This window comes from Pygocentrus nattereri, chromosome 4 (genome assembly GCF_015220715.1).
Source record: "Pygocentrus nattereri isolate fPygNat1 chromosome 4, fPygNat1.pri, whole genome shotgun sequence".
Taxonomy (NCBI): Eukaryota; Metazoa; Chordata; class Actinopteri; order Characiformes; family Serrasalmidae; genus Pygocentrus; species Pygocentrus nattereri.
The window spans coordinates 31,043,038-31,062,560 of record NC_051214.1 but is presented as its reverse complement, the minus strand read 5'-3'; the positions used below and the strand labels follow the sequence as shown (position 1 = coordinate 31,062,560).

At 45.1% G+C, this 19,523-nt stretch overlaps 1 pseudogene; it reads left to right on the top strand.

The window, feature by feature from the left end:
• The first annotated feature begins 16,403 nt into the window (after positions 1–16,403).
• Positions 16,404–19,075, top strand: LOC108411897 (annotated as a pseudogene).
• Positions 19,076–19,523: the final 448 nt, after the last annotated feature.

Below are 19,523 nucleotides of genomic sequence, written 5' to 3'. Positions count from 1 at the left end.
TAGCAACACTCCCAAGAACACCAGCTAAAACAGCTAAAATGGCTATGTCTATACATCAAAGCAAATGTCTAGTCCTGTGCACAAAGCCATCAAAAGTAAGATACAAATGGCACATAAAGATTTTTTCATGCCTGCAGTAGCAGAATTCTTCAGCCTAGATGGCTTGATGGGTTCAGTTTTAAGTTTGCTGTGTTGTGACATCTCAGGTATCTGTTTTAAACTGTTATGTCGTCTTCAAAAAATTTTTGAGGCTGTGGTAAGTGAATGCCTGCTTTATAGTGAAGGATGTTGCAGTGATTGGGTTTATTTAAATATAGCACTGTAGTTGTGTGAATGGTCTAGCTATTGTTGGCAGAAGTGTTGGAATGACGCCTGTACTGCTGCAGGGCTGATACACCATATTTCCAAAATATTCACTCACCCATCCAAATAATTTAATTCATGTGTTCCATTCACTTCCATGGAAACAGGTGTATTAAACTGAGCACCAAGGTGAGCAGACTACTTCTACAAACATTTGTGAAAGAAGGGGTCGCTCTCAGGATTTCAGTGAATTCCAGCATGGTACCATGACAGGATGCCACCTGTGGATCAAGTCCAGTCATGAAATTTCCTCGCCTCTAAATATTCCACAGTCAACTGTCAGTGGTATTATAACAAAGTGGAAGTGATTGGGAATGACAGCAAGGCAGATGAGTGAATACTTTTGACAATATGGTGTATGATGGGGACATAATGAGTTTGAAAAATGTAGCTACTATCTAGCTAGCGTAAAACATTCTTTCCGATATATTCTATGTAACAAAGCTTGTGTAATATTTTTTTTAATTATTAGACATACAGTGTATCACAAAATTGAGTACACCCCTCACATTTCTGCAGATATTTAAGTATATCTTTTCATGGGACAATGCTGACAAAATGACACTTTGACACATTGAAAAGTAGTCTGTGTGCAGCTTATATAACAGTGTAAATTTATTCTTCCCTCAAAATAACTCAATACACAGCCATTAACGTCTAAACCACTGGCAACAAAAGTGAGTACACCCCTAAGAGACAGTTCCTGAAGTGTCAATATTTTGTGTGGCCACCATTATTTTCCAGAACTGCCTTAAATCTCCTGGGCATGGAGTTTACCAGAGCTTCACAGGTTGCCACTGGAATGCTTTTCCACTCCTCCATGATGACATCACGGAGCTGGTGGATATTCGGGACTTTGTGCTCCTCCACCTTCTGCTTGAGGATGCCCTAAAGATGTTCTATTGGGTTTAGGTCTGGAGACATGCTTGGCCAGTCCATCACCTTTACCCTCAGCCTCTTCAATAAAGCAGTGGTCATCTTAGAGGCGTGTTTGGGGTCATTATCATGCTGAAACACTGCCCACGACCCAGTTTCCGGAGGGAGGGGATCATGCTCTGCTTCAGTATTTCATAGTACATATTGGAGTTCATGTGTCCCTCAATGAAATGTAACTCCCCAACACCTGCTGCACTCATGCAGCCCCAGACCATGACATTCCCACCACCATGCTTGACTGTAGGCATGACACACTTATCTTTGTACACCTCACCTGATTGCCGCCACACATGCTTAAGACTACCTGAACCAAACAAATTAATCTTGGTCTCATCAGACCAAAGGACATGGTTCCAGTAATCCATGTCCTTTGTTGACATGTCTTCAGCAAACTGTTTGCAGCCTTTCTTGTGTACAGACTTCAGAAGAGGCTTCCTTCCAGTGTGACAGCCATGCAGACCAATTTGATGTAGTGTGTGGCATATGGTCTGAGCACTGACAGTCTGACCCCCCACCTCTTCAATGTCTGCAGCAATGCTGACAGCACTCCTGCGCCTATCTTTCAAAGACAGCATTTGGATGTGACGCTGAGCACGTGCACAGCTTCTTTGGACGACCAACACGAGGTCTGTTCTGAGTGGACCATGCTCTTTTAAAATGCTAGACTAGTTACTTGGTGAGGTATTGCTTCTACTGGAAGAGCTACTGAGCGTTCTTGTATATTGTTTTGCCTCCTTGTGTATCTGACTGTATTGTTGAACTTTACCTTTGTGCCTTTGCCCTTTTTAAATCTTGGTTGCCTCATCTTGTTTATGCCGAGTTTGTCAATTTCTGTCTTGTGACTTTTTTGGATCTGACCACTGCTCTTTTACCGACTACAAGTACTGCCAAACCTTTAAACCGAGCATCTGGCTGGTTCTGTCACAATCCAGAATTCTTGAACTCTAGGGCAATGCCACATGTTATGAAATCAATTCTCTTCCTCAGACTCACATGAGCCAATGCTCACCTATATCCTTTAAATCAAGCTAGAAAAATTTGGTCCAGTAGAGCTAGTGTAGAATTCAACCATATACTTTTAGACAGAGATTCATGATCATGTGTAGGTGAAAAATGATAGGGTGTGTTTTTGTCTTCTGGGTTTAATTTAGTAGACAAATAGTGTGGTGGGACAGGAGCAACAACAAAGTATTCAAAACTGTACCAGGGAAGAGGTCTTTCAACTTTCAGGGGAAAGTGACCTGTGTGCCAAGCATTTTTGGGTGAACACATAATAATAAAACAATAGTCCGGGCAGCACTAATCCCCCTCTGCTTTGTAATTTGAAGGAACAGGGTGAAAATAAAATTAACTTATGTGAATATTTGCAATTTGTTTCCATGTTTTATTCATGGTCACAATTTCTTAATTTGTTTCAGTGATTAACAACTGGTTCTCTAGTTTTCCATGATTTTTAATTTAATTCTGCTCTCAATTGCACTGATGATTGTATTTAACAGAGATGAAGCCACAATGCAGCCGCTCATCACTGTTACAGCTTGCATGTTGAACTGCAGTGCTCGAAACCATCACACAATTATAGGAAGAGATGTTCAGTACTTCCTTTATATAGTACCTCCATTTTCACATGCTCAAAATTAATTGGACAAACTCACATAATTACACGTACAAGGATTATTTTTAAATCATGGATGCAAATTCTTTGTAGTCAATGACTGCAGGAAGTTTCAAACCCATGGACAATCACCAAATGCTGAGTTTCTTCCCTTGTGGTGCATTTCCAGGCATTTACTGCAGCCGCCTTCACTTGCTGCTTGTTTGTGGGTCTTTCTGCTTTCAGTTTTGTCTTCAGTAAGTAAAAAGCATGCCCAATTGGACTGAGGTCAGGAGCCTGAATCGGTCATTTAAGGACATCCCATGTCTTTGCTTTAAGAAGCTCTTGGCTTGCTTTCACAGAATGTTTTGTGCCATTATCCATCTGTACTTTAAAGTGTAGTGCTACTAATGTTGCAGTCTTTGACCAAATCTGAGCATAAAGTAGTGCTCAATACCTTTCAAGATAACACCACAATACTGTTTCATAGTTAATAAGTAACTAAACAGGGACTAAGCAGGGGATGATAAATAGTGCTGCATTAACACTTAAGTAACCACGATTAACTCCCAAGGACTACTAGATATCCTCTCATTAGGTAATATTGAACTAATGATTAGGGTAATGCACTAAACCAAAATCACCATAACAATAACTAATGAGTCTCATAGAGAATTACTTAGTAATTTAGTTTCTTAGTATTTAGTACTTCTTAGAATAAGTGCTCCACCACTGTTTTGATCAGAAACCTTAAATGGCTGAAACATTGGCATTTTAAGCATCTTAATCCTGTCATCCTGATGCGGTTCAGGACCGGGTCCATTAACAAATTGAAATCCTGCCCCCAAGAACACCTGCTGCATGTATTTTCCCTTCAAGATCTACCAAAAAGCCTGGGTCATCTCAATTAAGAGCATAAACATTAGCCACAATTATATTGTGCCCTGTGATGGAGTGGCGACCAGGGTATATCCTGCCTAATCTAATGAAGATGCTGACAAGCTTCTGTATGACACTAGATGTTTTTGTGAGATTCAGTATTTCCAACTATTGTGAATAATATTCAGTGATGATTAGGTAGCTTGTCCCATTTAAATTGCACAGGTCTGCCATAGGAGTTCTATCTGGAATGACAATTTGATTTTCTCTTTTTATGAGCCCTTTTAAGTGGCTGAGAATACCTCTTTTTCATAAAGAAAATCTGGCATGTTTTTTTTCCCAGATCTTTGGCCCATTAGGTGGCCCATTCACTTTCAGTGACCTGCAGAAGAGTGCATTCTTTTCTGGTTTCAGGTTTAATGTGCTCCATCTCTAGTTTTGGGTGCCTAACTAGATCATCATCAATACAATATTCTTACCATTCTATGGTATACGATGCCAGTATACAACAAGATTGATTGAATTTCTTAAACTTCCACACACTGGCAAGACACTCCTTTTCTATTTAAGTGTAGAGCTTCAGAGAGTGTTTTTGAACCAAAGACAATTGTCTTGAGGATGCCCTCGTGATTTTGCAGCAGCACACCCCCAAGCCATAGCTGCTTGCGTCAGCACTGACTGTGGCAGGAAACTTTGGGCTGAATGCTGAAAATCAGTACTTTCAACCTAAAAAAAAAGCCTCATCAGCCTCATGGAGGATGCACATGGTTGAAAAAGCATCACTTGCAGAATCACAAGGAAGTGCCCTATTGACTCCACACTGAAATCATTGAGTGCCCTCTAGGCTGCACCCTCTTGCAATAAATAATGATGATGCGCCCTCTGGAGCAGGAAATTAGATACAAGACAGTGTCCCAAAGATTGCTTTCCAGTGGATAAAATATGATGCAGTGCTGTAAAAAGTGTCCTTACATGCTTGAGAATGTGGGAAGTTTCCTAATGGGTGCCCCTCCAGTGGAGAAATGGGATGAGGGGCCATATAAGTGCACTTACAATGGAATATTGTTCCGTACGGATGCATTTCTAATGAAAAAAGCTCATGAGGTGCCCTTCTAGATGCCGTTCCAAGTGAGAACATACAATAAAGTGCCCTTTATTTCAAAATGAGGCACAGTGCCATCTAGTCTGCTCTCAAAGCCAGACTTTCCCAAATGGGTCCATGACAACAGTCTATCAATGTCAACAAAAACTAAGATTTTATATCTTTATTTCTCAAAGCCTGCTTACATTCAAAACACATCCTGTGTTTTTACAGGGGCCTGATAAGTTCAGTTAACACCTAGCTGGCATTTTGTTGGGATCTCATCTGCGCTGTTGTTTATTTGAGAGTTTACCCTTTAGGTTAGGTTACATTATGTTTAGTTTATGTTTAGTATTCCAATTGTGCAAAATGTATATATTCCATCCGGTGAAGTTTTCAGTTTCAGCCATACCTCCTCCAGAAAGTCCAGATGTCACAAGGGACTTAATCCTACAGTGTGTGAGGAAGATAATAATAAGGGAGATAATTTAGGGCTGAAACTGGATGTCTTTTGTGCTTATTTATCTGTAAGAGTTTGAAGAATTGTTGTTAGCATGGCTGCTAGCCATCCACTGACGCTTTTGTTCGAGTCTGTCAACCAATCAGAGGCTGCGTTCCTGACCTGTCAACCAATCAGAGGTTACGTTACCATTCTGGGCAAAATGAAAGTACGTCTCTAGCATGTAGTGTTCACAAAATATTTTTCCTTTTATCTACAGTGACATTGTCAACTTAAGAGGGTTAAACTTACAGACGATGGCATTTAAACGTCACATCTGGTTTGCTCACTGGGGAATATTGTAACTGATTGTTTCCAAACTTCTGTAAAGCTGCTTTGTGACAACATCGATGTAAAAAGCGCTATAAAAAACAAACTTGAATTTAGTCCCTTTTGAGGAGGTTACGCATCTACCACGAACCTTTGCACATGGCTGCTCACATGACCACACCGACAAGCTTGTCAGAGCCTGTGCCAGCCAGAAGGTCACTACAGTATGAATTGCTTTTTCAATTAACTTAATGTTTGGAATGCAGAGGGCAGAAAGAAAACTGAAGCACATACCAAAGGTCCAGAAAAAACACTGTGAGAAGCATCATAGTTTTTGCATGATGGTGAAGCCAAATGCCTTGAATATCTTTTGGACAATATAAATCAATATTCTATTTTTTAGTTATTATTAGCCATAACAAAAATGGCAGATATAGTAAGTAATTTCAAACTTTTGAATGGTTGTGTATAATCCAAAAAGGCCTTTCTTGCACAGTAAATGCAGAAGATCTTTGGGCTAGTGTCAGTTTCTTTTATCCTCAAAACAATGTCATCTCAGTCTAGTCATAGTTAGAATGCCCCTTTGTTGCCAGCAAGGAAAGTCTAAGATGGATAAGTATTTGGGATTTACTGGGAAGTTCCAAGCTAGTTCATGTGCTAGACATACAGAGGGTGATATATAAAACCCAGCAATATTTTCCAAACCCTACCTTCAGATAGCCTGCCAGCCTGGGCTTGCTCTAAGTATAGCCCAGGCTTCTCGGAAACCACATGGTTTTCTCTCCCTGTTCTCTTCACTGTGCTGTTAAGCCTACTCTCGTAGCTGTAGCAGAGAGCTGGGAACCCCTCCAAACCTCTGTAAATGTCCATACCCACTCTCCCTTTGTTTATGTTCTGTTCAGTGCTGTTAGTCAACTCATCTTCATCTGATTCAGTGTTTAAATAAACTTTATGACCTTCGAAAAACACAGATGATGCTAATTGCATCCAAGCTCTGATGTGAAGTGATATTGAACTCAGTAAAGTAAAGTATAAAAAGTAATAATAAAGTAAAAAAGGTTGTGATGTAATGCAGAGCATTGGCATTGGTGAGCCTCCTGGTGGACAAAACACAGGATTGCTCAAAGGAAGTAGGCCTTTTTTCTTTCATACACAGACATGACAAACAAGATTTGGTTGGTTGATGGATGTAATGCATTTTGATTCGTAAAATTTATAAAGAAGCACAGCATGAAAACTTTTGCATTATCGCATTGCCCTTATCTTATCTATAGATTTGTGTCAGAAACCTGATCGCTCATATTATTTATGCGTCTTCTCATCTGATAGCCAACCCCTTGACTTAGGATGTGTCCTTCTGTTCACTCATCAATTAATCTAATGCTTTTACACAAAATAAACTCTATTTTTGGTTTTTGCTGTTTTGATTTCTTGTTTTTGTTACATCAAACAAACCCAATCAATTTGCTTACAAAATTGTGTATCACTGGGCAACAGCTGTGTTTTTGCCAGACACAGAAGATAAATAAATTGTGCTACACTGTGACAAAAAGGATACAAAAATCAACAGAAATCAGGAAAACTTAAGAGCAATTAGCTGCAAAATTTTTACATTTACAGTGTATCACAAAAGTGAGTACACCCCTCACATTTCTGCAGATATTTAAGTATATCTTTTCATGGGACAACACTGACAAAATGACACTTTGACACAATGAAAAGTAGTCTGTGTGCAGCTTATATAACAGTGTAAATTTATTCTTCCCTCAAAATAACTCAATATACAGCCATTAATGTCTAAACCACTGGCAACAAAAGTGAGTACACCCCTAAGAGACTACATCCCTAAATGTCCAAATTGAGCACTGCTTGTCATTTTCCCTCCAAAATGTCATGTGACTCGTTAGTGTTACTAGGTCACTGAAAAGTTCCAACATGGCACCTCATGGCAAAGAACTCTCTGAGGATCTTAAAAGACGAATTGTTGCGCTACATGAAGATGGCCAAGGCTGCAAGAAGATTGCCAACACCCTGAAACTGAGCTTCAGCACAGTGGCCAAGATCATCCAGCGTTTTAAAAGAGCAGGGTCCACTCAGACCTTGTGAGAATATAAACAGTTTAGCACTGTTTTTGGCCACATGTTTAGCATTTGTGATCAGCACCTCTAAATCTGAGACCATGGTCCTCAGTCAGAAAAGGGTGGAATGCTCTGTCCAGGTCGGAGTGAATTCTTGCCCCAAGTGGCGGAGTTTAAATATCTCGAGATTTTGTTCACGAGTGAAGGAAGGATGGAGCGAGAGGTTGACAGGCGGATTGGTGCAGTGTCTGCAGTAATACAGACCCTATACCGGTCCGTCATGGTGAAGAGAGAGCTAAGCTAGAAGGCGAAGCTGTCAATTTACCAGTCAATCTACGTTACAACTTTCACCTATGGTCACGAGCTTTGGGTAGTGACCGAAAGAACGAGATTGTGGATACAAGCGGACGAAATGAGCATTCTCCGCAGGGTCTCCGGGCTCTCCTTTAGAGATAGGGTGAGAAGCTCGGCGATTTGGGATAGGTTTTGAGTAGAGCCGCTGCTCCTCCATGTTGAGAGAAGCCAGTTGAGGTGGTTCGGGCATAACCACCTCAACTGGTAAGGAAGGCCTCTGGACGCCTCCCGAGGGAGGTGTTTCAGACAAGTCAGACGGGAAGGAGACCCCAGGGAAGACCCAGGACACGTTGAAGGGATTATATCTCTTGACTGTCTTGGGAACACCTCGGTATCCCTCCGGAAAAGCTGGAGGACATGGCGGGGGAGAGGTAAGACTGGGCCTCTTTGCTTAGGCTGCTGCCCCCATGACCCAGACTCGGATAAGCAGATGACGATGGATGGATGGATGGATGGATGGATGGATGGATGGATGGATGGACAAACATTGCAGCTGTGCTTTTCCAGCTGATACAAACAGCTGACCAGACACTTTCACCCACTGTCTCATGACAAATCTATGAAATGTTCCACTGTTTGGCAAATGTTTGTAAAGGTCTGACCATAAAGGATAGTTTAAAACAGCAGTTAACCACCCAGGAGCAAAAATCAGCCTTCAAACTTGAAAGAAATCATGATTTGACATTTATTGTAACATGTATCGATATCGAATGATATTAATTTTGTTTATCGTGATAACATTTTTGGCCATGTCACCAGTTCTACACTCTGTTAATACAGTAATCTGTGATCAATCACTCTTTACATAATTAATTGCATGTGCATGTTTTTGTTGAGCTGAGCAACTGCACATCCTGCCATCTAATGCTGTTGCTTTATCTGCTTTATCTATTTAAAATGCAATTAATCCCACCCCCCATTTTAGTCGTGTCCAATGCCACATACTAACTAGCTCTACTCCAAACACACAATAATACAGTGCTAGGAGGGTTTTGCTGCACAATTTGTCAGTCACTCTCTGCTGCTTGGCCAGTCTCTGATTACAGGGTGTCGTCCGGATATTGCATGGGCGGTGGGCCTTTCTCAATAAGCAAGGTAAAGTCACCATATAGGGGCTTCATGAGTGTAATAGTGGGCTCACTGTATATTTCATTAATCCAATTCAAATCTCAAAAACAGCATTTGTTTTAAATCTTAACAACTGAACTAATGAGACTCAAACTTTGAAAAGTGTGTGGAGTTCCCCTTTAAACGATCAGAACCCTCTCTGTTTTGCATGCGCTTCATGAATATGCACACGAGGGGAGCGCCGCTCTCTCCCTCTCCCCCTCTTTCCCACACGCGATTGGGGGAAAAAGTCTGTGTCGCCTGCGCGCGCGTTTGTGTTCACTCTTGGGCCACTACTTCTGGATTCCGGGAGATTTTATCTGACTTCCGGGCATCAGGGAGACACTATTGATATGCGGGAGACTCCCGCGACTTCCGGGAGACTTGGTATGTCTGAGTTTGTATGCATCTTGCCAGGCAGCAAAAATTACCCAGCATGGCCAAAGGGGGGCGCTATAGAGCACCAGAACACGTTTTGCTTCATAACTCCTAAACCGAGATGCGCACAGACAAAATTCTTTTTGTGCGTCATTCCTTGGGTCAAGCCAAACAACTTTGCCACTGGAACCATTTAGCTGCGCTCACTTTTTGTGAACTAGTCCTGCAATTTTCACTCATTCCTCAATTTTCTCGTATCAGAAAGCTCAGAAGAGTCAGTAATTATCTAAAAAAATCTCTGTATTTGCAAACATTATGGCTGCCATATGCTAATTAGCCCTTCTAACAAAACTCAAAATTCACTTAAGACTCTATAACTCGAGGATGCTTAGGCAAAAACATTGAAACTTTATATGCTTATTCAAGACAAGATTCTGTGGATGCCTTTCAATTTTGGTGGGCATATGTCATTAGGGGGTGGGGCAATTGCCAATTAACTGTTTCTCAGCATCTGTGCATCCGATCAAACTAAAAACTTGGCAGGCATCATCTACTACATATACTATAAGTGAATCTTGAAGGCCAATTTGATACATTGAAATTTATGGCCACCATCAGCCAATCAGCATTCAGCAGGCGTTTGACAGGCTTATCATTGATCAATCAACATAAAACTTGACTGGTGTCTACATGTATCCACTTCTTAACAAACAGTCTAGTTTCAAAAGATTTGACCAACATAAAATTAAACCTATTATTACATGTCATTATTATATTATTACAATTCTGATGCAAATTCCATATGAATCCATTGTAGTATGTCATGTCAAACAATTTTGCAAATATATGTTTATTAAAAAAACTTTATATGCGTGTTTTTTAGTTATTGTTAACTGTTAGAACACCATACCTTTCGAACTAGTCTCTGGATTTTCAGCCAAACCTTTTGAAATTGGTCTCCTTTACTTTTGGGCATCTCTAGGTAATTAATTATCAAAAAAATGTTGACTTTTCTACTCAGGGTAATGTAGATCAGTCAATAATTACTGCGGTCATGGCATTGCTAACTTGATTTGCTATAACTCAGAGACCATTGGCCAGAGCACCTCCAAACTTTAAGCATCAGTACATACTGAGACTTTAAGGGTGTATGCCACTTTTTGTCTAGATTGACCTTTAGGGGGCACTTCAGCACTCAAAAACACGTTGAAATCAATTAAATTGCTATTACAATGTTATTACAAGGTTGATCGACAAACAATTGGTGCCACACAACTCAGTTCACGCACCTGAACAACTTTCTAATTGAATGTCATGTTAAAAATTGTACTGCTTGTCTGATATTTTGCCTTATTTGTTCAAAGATTTCACTATACAAAGGCTTATTATACAAAGGTCAAAAGTTTGAGGCCTTTTTAGGCCGAATGAACTAAACCTGCAGAAAAGCTGGTATTGTTGGTATTGCTGGTATTGGTATATATATATATATATATATATATATATATATATATATATATATATATTTTTTTTTTTTTTTTTTTGTGACATATTGACATATGCAGTAACAAGCACCAGAACACATGGGGTCAGAGTGTCACTACACCTTTCAAAATAAAGACAATTTAGAGAATATAGTAACAAGTATTAACATCTATTCACTCTGCCTATGAATAAGACCCAAAAAACTTGAGGCCTTTTTAGGTCGAATGAACTAAACCTGCAGAAAAGCTGGTACTGCTTGTGTGTGCTTGGACCCGCTCATCGCCACTTTAAATAAGTATATATACAAGATTGTGTATTGCACTTGGACTCCCAGGTATGGAGTAATCAAAAAAAGAACTGGAACAGCGTTTTATTTAGAGTTCTGCATCAAAGACTTCGGAACCTCCTTCAGAGGCCAGCAGTGAGAATAGTCTGTGGTGGGGGTGGGAGGGGTCTCTGTTTATGTTCCGAGCTCTGGTCAGACAGCGACTTTTTGCAATGTCATGTATTGGAGGAAGTGCAGTCCCAATAATTCTCTCTGCTGTCCTAACCACCCTCTGCAGGGACTTCCAGTCAGAAGTGCTGCAGGCTCCTGCCCAGACAGAGATGCAACTGGTCAGTATGCTCTCTTCAGTGCCTCTGTAGAAGGTGGTGAGAAACGGAGAGTGAAGGTGTGCTGTTTTCATCTGTCTCAGAAAGTGCATGCACTTCTGAGCTCTTTTGATCAGAGCTTCAGTCTGAGTGGACCAGGTCGAAGTGTCCGTCATCTGTACCCCCAGGAACTTTGTTTTGCTGACTATCTCTACTGCTGTGTCTTTGATGAGGAGTGGTGTGTGGTTGGGTTGGCACCTCCTGAAGTCGACGATGATCTCTTTGGTTTTCTCGACATTCAGGATCAAGTTGTTGGTTTCGCACCAGTCAACCAGATGTTTCACCTCCGCTCTGTAATGCAGATCATTGTCATCCTGGATTAGGCCACTACTGTTGTGTCATCTGCGAACTTCATGATGTAGTTGGTAGTGGACCAGATGTAGCACTCTTGGGTCATCAGGGTGAACAGCAGGGGGCTCATGACACAGCCCTGAGGGGAGCCGGTGCTCAGAGATGATTGGATGGAGATGTTGTTGCCCACCCGCACAGACTGAGGTCTATTTGTTAGAAAGTCTAGCAGCCAGTTACACAGGTGGGTGCTGAAGCCAAGGGGGACCAGTTTGCTTATCAGATGTTGTGGGATGATCATGTTAAATGCTGAGCTGAAGTCCAGAAACAGCATGCGCACATGTGTATTCTTTCCTTCCAGGTGTTCTAAGCTCAGGTGAAGTGCAGAGGAGATGGCATCCTCTGTAGAGCGATTTGGGCGGTAAGCAAACTGGTACAGGTTGAATGTGAGAGGGAGTTTGGAGGTCCTTTACCAGCCTCACGAAACACTTCATTATGATGGGGTGAGTGCTACAGGGCGGTAATCAATGAGGGAGGAGATTGTGGGTTATTTGACCGGTATGATTTTGGCAGTCTTTAGGCATGATGGTAAGGCAGCCTATTTCAGCGAGGTGTTGAAGATGTCCGTGAGAACCCCAGCCAGCAGATTGGCACATTCCTTAAGCACCCGTCCTGGTATGTTGTTGGGGCCTGCCGCTTTCCGAGTGTTCACTCTCCCCAGGGTTCGTAGGACATGTGTCATATCCAGGCAGAGTATCTGCTCATCAAGGAGAGATTTCACCATAGGAGTGGTATATAGTGCCTCAAACCTTACAAAATATGTATTTATTTCATTGATGTTCTCCTCACAGGGGGGGAGGAGTTTTCAGATTCATTCAGATTCAGATTCAGATTTCTTTATTGATCCCAGGGGGAAATTGCAGTTGTTACAGTTGCAGCCATTTATGTAAAAAATAAACACTTTACTAATAATTTAAGACAATATATAGAATTTACAGTATGTACACCAGATTTAAGTACTCTACACACACAATTGTTGTTATTGCACATATGAACAGTTTTTTGAATCACACACTGAGGGAGGAGTTATGGAGTTTGATGGCCACAGGTAAGAATGACTTCCTGTGGCGCTCTGTGGTGCATTTTGGTACGATGAGTCTTGAGCTGAATGAGCTCTTGTGTCTCATCACCGTATCGTAGAGTGGGTGGGAGCCATTGTTCATAATGGCCCGCAGTTTAGACAGCATCCTCCTCTCCGACACTGCCGTCAGCGAGTCCAGCTCCACACCCACAACATCACCGGCCTTGCGGATCAATTTGTTAAGTCTGTTGGCATCTGCCACCCTCAGCCTGCTTCCCCAGCATGCAACAGCATAGAGGATAGCACTCGCCACCACAGACTCATAGAAGATCCTGAGCATAGTCCGGCAGATGTTGAAGGACCTCAGGCGCCTCACAAAATAGAGACGACTTTGGCCCTTCCTGTAGAGGGCGTCAGTGTTCTTAGCCCAGTCCAGTTTATTGTCAATATACACACCCAGATATTTGTAATCCTCCACAGTGTCCACACTGACCCCGCTGATGGACACAGGGGTCACCGATGCCTTGTCCCTCCTCAGGTCCACCACCAGTTCCTTTGTCTTTGTCACATTGAGCTGCAGGTGGTTCCGCTCGCACCATGCAACAAAGTCCTTCACCGTTGCCCTGTACTCATCCTCTTCACCCTTGCTGATACATCCAACTATTGCAGAGTCATCAGAAAACTTCTGAAGGTGGCAAGTCTCTGTGCAGTAGCTAAAGTCTGTGGTGTAGAGGGTGAAGAGGAAGGGAGAGAGGACAGTACCTTGTGGGACTCCAGTGTTGCTGACTACTCTGTCCGACACACAGTGATGCAGGCGTACATACTGTGTTCTGCCGGTCAGATAGTCAACAATCCAGGACACAAGGGGGGCATCTACCTGCATCACTGTGAGCTTATCGCCCAGAAGAGCGGGCCAGACGGTGTTAAATGCGCTGGAGAAGTAAAAAAACATGACCCTCACAGAGCTGGCTGGCTTATCCAGGTGAGCATAAACTCTGTTGAGCAGGTAGATGATGGCGTCTTCAACTCCCAGGCGGGGCTGATAGGCAAACTGGAGGGGATCTAGAAAAGGCTGGACTATGGGTCGGAGCTGATCCAAGACGAGCCTCTCCATGGTCTTCATGACATGAGACGTCAGTGCCACTGGCCTGTAGTCCTTGGCGTCACTGGGTCGTGGCGTCTTTGGGACAGGAACAATGCAAGATGTCTTCCACATCATGGGGACCCTCTGGAGACTCAGGCTCAAGTTGAAGACACGTTGAAGTACTCCACAAAGTTGGGTAGCACAGGCTTTAAGCACCCTGGGTGGAACCCCATCAGGGCCTGCAGCCTTGTTTGTGTGGAGTCTCTTCAGTTGTCTTCTCACCTGGTCAGCAGTGAGACACACTGTAGAGGAGGTGGGTGGGGGAGGGATGGAGGTGTGAGATGGGCTATCACACGAGGGGGGCAGGCTATCAGGAGGGGGAGGGGGGATGAGTGGTATGGTCTGCTGAGGACTGGCAGCAGAGGAGTCAGGCTGGGGGGGGACAGAGCCTGCCGTGTCAAATCTGTTAAAGAACAGATTTAGCTTGTTGGCCCTGTCCACACTGACCTCTACTCCTCTGTTGTTGTTGGACCTGAAGCTGGTGATGGTCCTCATCCCATTCCAGACCTCCCTCATGTTGTTCTGCTGGAGTTTCCACTCCAGCTTCCTCCTGTACATGTTCTTCGCCTCCTTGATAGCTGTCCTCAGTTCCCTCTGGATCGTTCTCACCTCCTCCCTATCTCCAGCTCTGAAGGCCCTCTTCTTCTTGTTGAGGAGAGCCTTAATGTCCTTTGTTACCCACGGCTTGTTGTTTGGGTAACATTTAACAGTCCTGGTTGGGACAGTGGAGTCCACACAGAAGTTAATGTAGTCCGTGATGCACTCTGTGAGCCCGTCGATGTCCTCTCCGTGCGGCTCACAGAGTGCAGACCAATCAGTAGCCTCGAAGCAATCCTGTAGTGCCTCGTAAGTCTCCACAGACCATCTACTCACTATCCGCTTGTGCCGCTGACTCTTCACCAGTGGCACATAACAGGAGGTGAGGTGAACCAAGTTGTGGTCTGACCTACCCAGCGGGGGAAGGGGGGAGCAGCTGTATGCGTCCTTAACATTAGCATACAGCAGGTCCAGTGTTCTTTCCTCTCTGGTGGGACAGTCCACATACTGCGTGAAGTGTGGTAGTGCCTTGGCCTACTGCGTGAAGTGTGGTAGTGCCTTGAGTGGACTAGTTTGATAATTTATTTCTTTTTTTAATTCTGCTGTATCTACCACTGTCTCATAATTAAATCAGACACATGGCACATTTATTTAAATATCAGTCTAAATTAGAATACCAGCTTAGTTAAGTTAGTTATGTGCTCAATGTGCAGCATTCATGCTGCATCAGGTCACAAAAACATGCGCACGTCGAGATACAAAGGCTGAAAGTGTGTGCAGAGCTGTAGATCACGCCAAATATTATTAGCCTGTAGTGCTCCTAGCACTGACGGCATAATTCACTTTCTTATATGTGTTCTGTTGCGTGTTATGTTGTTGGTTCATCACCTTTATTGCTATGATTCACGATATAGTTGCGATCCCTTTAAGAGTGCCGCACGTTTTGTCGTGCGTGGCGCGAAGTTAAGTTTTGTTTTCGAGTAATAAACGTGACTCAACGAGTCTTAATGTGAGAAGTTTTTGGCTCGTTTTTCTGCCAAAAGGGCAAACTTCCACACTGGTGACCCCGACGTTTGTTTACTGGACGTTTCCAGATTGCCATGACCGCCAACGCTGTGTCTCTCAAGCTCCCGGAATTCTGGGAATCTTCTGCTTCAGCCTGGTTCGCTCAGACTGAGGCACAGTTCGATTTGCGTCAGATCACCGCTGACGAAACTAAATACTACTACGTGGTATCTGCCCTCGGAAAAAAGCCTACTTAAAGGTCCCCCTCCGACAAGAAAGTATGAAACCCTGAAGGAACACTTACTGAAAACATTCGAACTGTCTGACACCAAGAGGGCCAGTAGGCTTTTCTCTCTTCAGGGGCTCGGTGACAGCAAGCCCTCAGAGCTAATGGACCGAATGCTCGATCTGCTTGGTGACAACAAGCCAGGTTTCCTTTTCCTCCACCTTTTCCTGCGCCAACTGCCTGCTCATGTGAGAGCTGCGTTGGCCAACACTGCCAGCACTGATTGCAGAGAACTGGCTGCTGAGGCTGACAGGTGTTTCCTGGCTAGTCAGCAGCCCTGCGCAGCTGCCCTTCTCCCTGCTGGTGCTGTATCTGAGGTCCCGGATGATCACATGCTCATCACAGTAGCGGCCCCGCATCAGCAGCGGTCTTCAGGTGTGTGCTACTACCATGCTAGGTTTGGCCCCAAGGCCAAGCGATGCCGCTCTCCGTGCAGCTTCGGTGGAGTGGGGAAACGCCAAGGCACTAGTGGCCGTGAGCGTCGGCCATGCCGGCAGGCTGCTCTTCATCCACGACTCCATCTCCGGCCGGCGCTTCCTCTGCGACACAGGGGCACAGCGGAGTCTACTGCCTGCTTCACAAGTGGACGTGGTAGCTGACACCCACGGCCCCCCCATGGAAGCCGCCAATGGCAGCCCCATCCGTACGTACGGCACAAGGCATGTTGAACTGTGTTTTGGGGGCCAACGCTTTGGCTGGGACTTTGTGACTGCCAAAGTCGCTGTTCCCCTTTTAGGGTCGGATTTTTTGTGTGCATACGGTCTGTTGGTGGACGTTAAAAATCACCACTTGATCAACGCCATCACTTTTTGTTCTTATGCATGTGCGCTCAGCGACTCTGACGCAGTACACCTCTCCAGCCTGCTCTCTGTCACGGACAGTTTCCAGCGACTGCTAGCTGAGTTTCCAGCACTCACGCAGCCAACTTTCTCGTCTTCCACAGCCAAACTTGGCGTCGAACACCACATTGACACCACTGGCCCGCCTGTGTACGCCTGCGCTCGATGCCTCGAGCTGAACAAGCTTGCCGTGGCCAAGGCAGAGTTCGAGGCCATGGAGCGCCTAGGGATTGTTCAACGCTCCAACAGTCCTTGGGCCTCACCCCTCCACCTCGTACCTAAGCCGGGGGGGGCTGGCGTCCTTGCGGGGACTACCGATGGCTCAACGACGCGACTACGCCTGACCGCTACCCAGTGCCGCACATCCAAGATTTTTCAGCACACCTAGCGGGTGCAGTCATTTTTTCAAAGGTGGACCTCATCAGAGGTTACCGTTCTCACGGCAAGTGCCCGTACACCTGCTAGACGTCCCAAAAACGGCCGTAATCACGCCGTTTGGTTTATTTGAGTTCCTGCGTATCCCGTTCGGCCTCAAGAATGTGGCTCAAACTTTCCAGCGGCTCATGGACTCTGTGTTACGGGATCTGCCTTTCTTATTCGTGTACCTCGACGACATCCTGGTGGCCAGTACATCACCTTCAGAGCACCTTTCGCACCTTCGCACTCTGTTTGAGCGACTCACTGAGCACGGGCTCATCATAAATCCAGCCAAGTGCGAGTTCGGCCTGTCCACCATAGACTTTCTGGGGCACAGAGTCACGCAGGACGGGGTCGTTCCGCTTCCATCAAAAGTGGAGGCCATCACCACTTTTCCACGCCCAGTCACCGTCAGAGCCTTACAGGAGTTCCTAGGCATGGTTAATTTCTGCCACCGTTTCTCCCCAGGGCCGCCCAAACTATGTGACCCTTGTACGAGGCTCTGAAAGGCGGCAAGCCTAAACACACTGTGGACTGGAGCCCGGACAGAGACAAGGCTTTTGTGGACGCTAAGGCATGGCAGCAGAGCAGGCCACAGACCCGGACGTGCAGGCTTGCCGTTCATCCACTTCTGGGCTGCGGCTGCAAGATGTGACGTTCGACAATGCTGGCACCACTCTGCTTTGCGACGTCTCCATGGGCTCTCCTAGGCCTGTTGTGCCTGCGAAGTGGAGGCGGCCCGTTTTTGATGCCATCCATGGCCTCTCACACCCTGGAACCAAGGCCTCACAACGGCTGGTGGCCACCAAGTTTGTGTGGCACGGACTTAAAAAGGACGTGAGGGCCTGGGCGAACACCTGTGTGGAGTGCCAACGTCCCAAAATACACCGCCACACCAAAGCACCACTGGAACAGTTTCCAGTGCCGGAACGACGTTTCGACCACGTCAGCATCGACCTGGTTGGCCCACTTCCACCCTCACAGGGTTTCTCTTATGTGCTCACCATGGTCGATAGGACCACACGGTGGGCAGAGGCCGTTCCACTGTCTTCCATAACATCAGCTGATGTGGCACGGGCATTTATTGGTACCTGGGTGTCGCATTTTGGCACCCCATCAGACATTTCCTCAGACCGTGGTGTTCAGTTTACCTCTGAACTTTGGAACGCTGTTGCAGGGAGCTTGGGAGTTAAACTCCACCGCACCACAGCCTCCCACCCTCAGAGTAATGGCCTCTGTGAACGTTTTCACAGATCTCTGAAAGCCTCCCTGCATGCCAGCCTGAAGGACAACTCCTGGGCTGACAAGCTCCCTTGGGTCATGCTGAGCATCAGGACAGCACCTAAGGAGGACCTCCAGGCCTCTTCGGCTGAGTTGGTCTATGGTCAGCCATTATGGGTCCCCGGAGATTTTGTCCCCAGCGCCACAACCCCTTGGTCAGCCACACTCCAGCGCTCCAGCCTGTTGGACAATGCCCGGCTGTTTACTCCTCTTCCTACTTCCTGCCACGGTTTGCCAAGCTCTCACGTCCCCAGCGGCCTGCAGTCTGCTGGCTTTGTTTTCATTCGAGTGGACGGTCACCGCGGACCTCTCCGTCCACCTTATGAGGGTCCTTTCCGTGTTGTGGAAACTGGGGACAAGCACTTTGTGGTGGACATTGGGGGCAAACCGGAGTGTATATCTGTGGACCGCCTTAAGCCAGCGCACCTAGATCTGGCCGGCCGGTTGAGTTGGCCCCCCCGCGGACAGCCACTGAAGGGACGGTCCCGCCCTCTCCCATTCGGCGGAGCCGTACTGGACGTTTGATTCGCCCCCCACGCCCCCCACATTTTTTTTCTCGGGTTTTCTGTTAGAGTGAATTCTGGGGGGGGCATGTGTAGTGCTCCTAGCACTGACGGCATAATTCACTTTCTTATATGTGTTCTGTTGCGTGTTATGTTGTTGGTTCATCATCTTTATTGCTATGATTCACGATATAGTTGCGATCCCTTTAAGAGTGCCGCACGTTTTGTCGTGCGTGGCGCGAAGTTAAGTTTCGTTTTCGAGTAATAAACGTGACTCGACGAGTCTTAATGTGAGAAGTTTTCGGCTCGTTTTTCTGCCAAAAGGGCAAACTTCCACAAGCCGTTATATCTCCTGCTCTGAGTGTGTTCGGAGTGTGGGGCACAGTCGCTTTCCGTACGTCAACAATCTGATTGGACGTCACTCAACTCATTTACATAAAGTTTCAGAAAAAGAGAAAGCCGCAAAATCA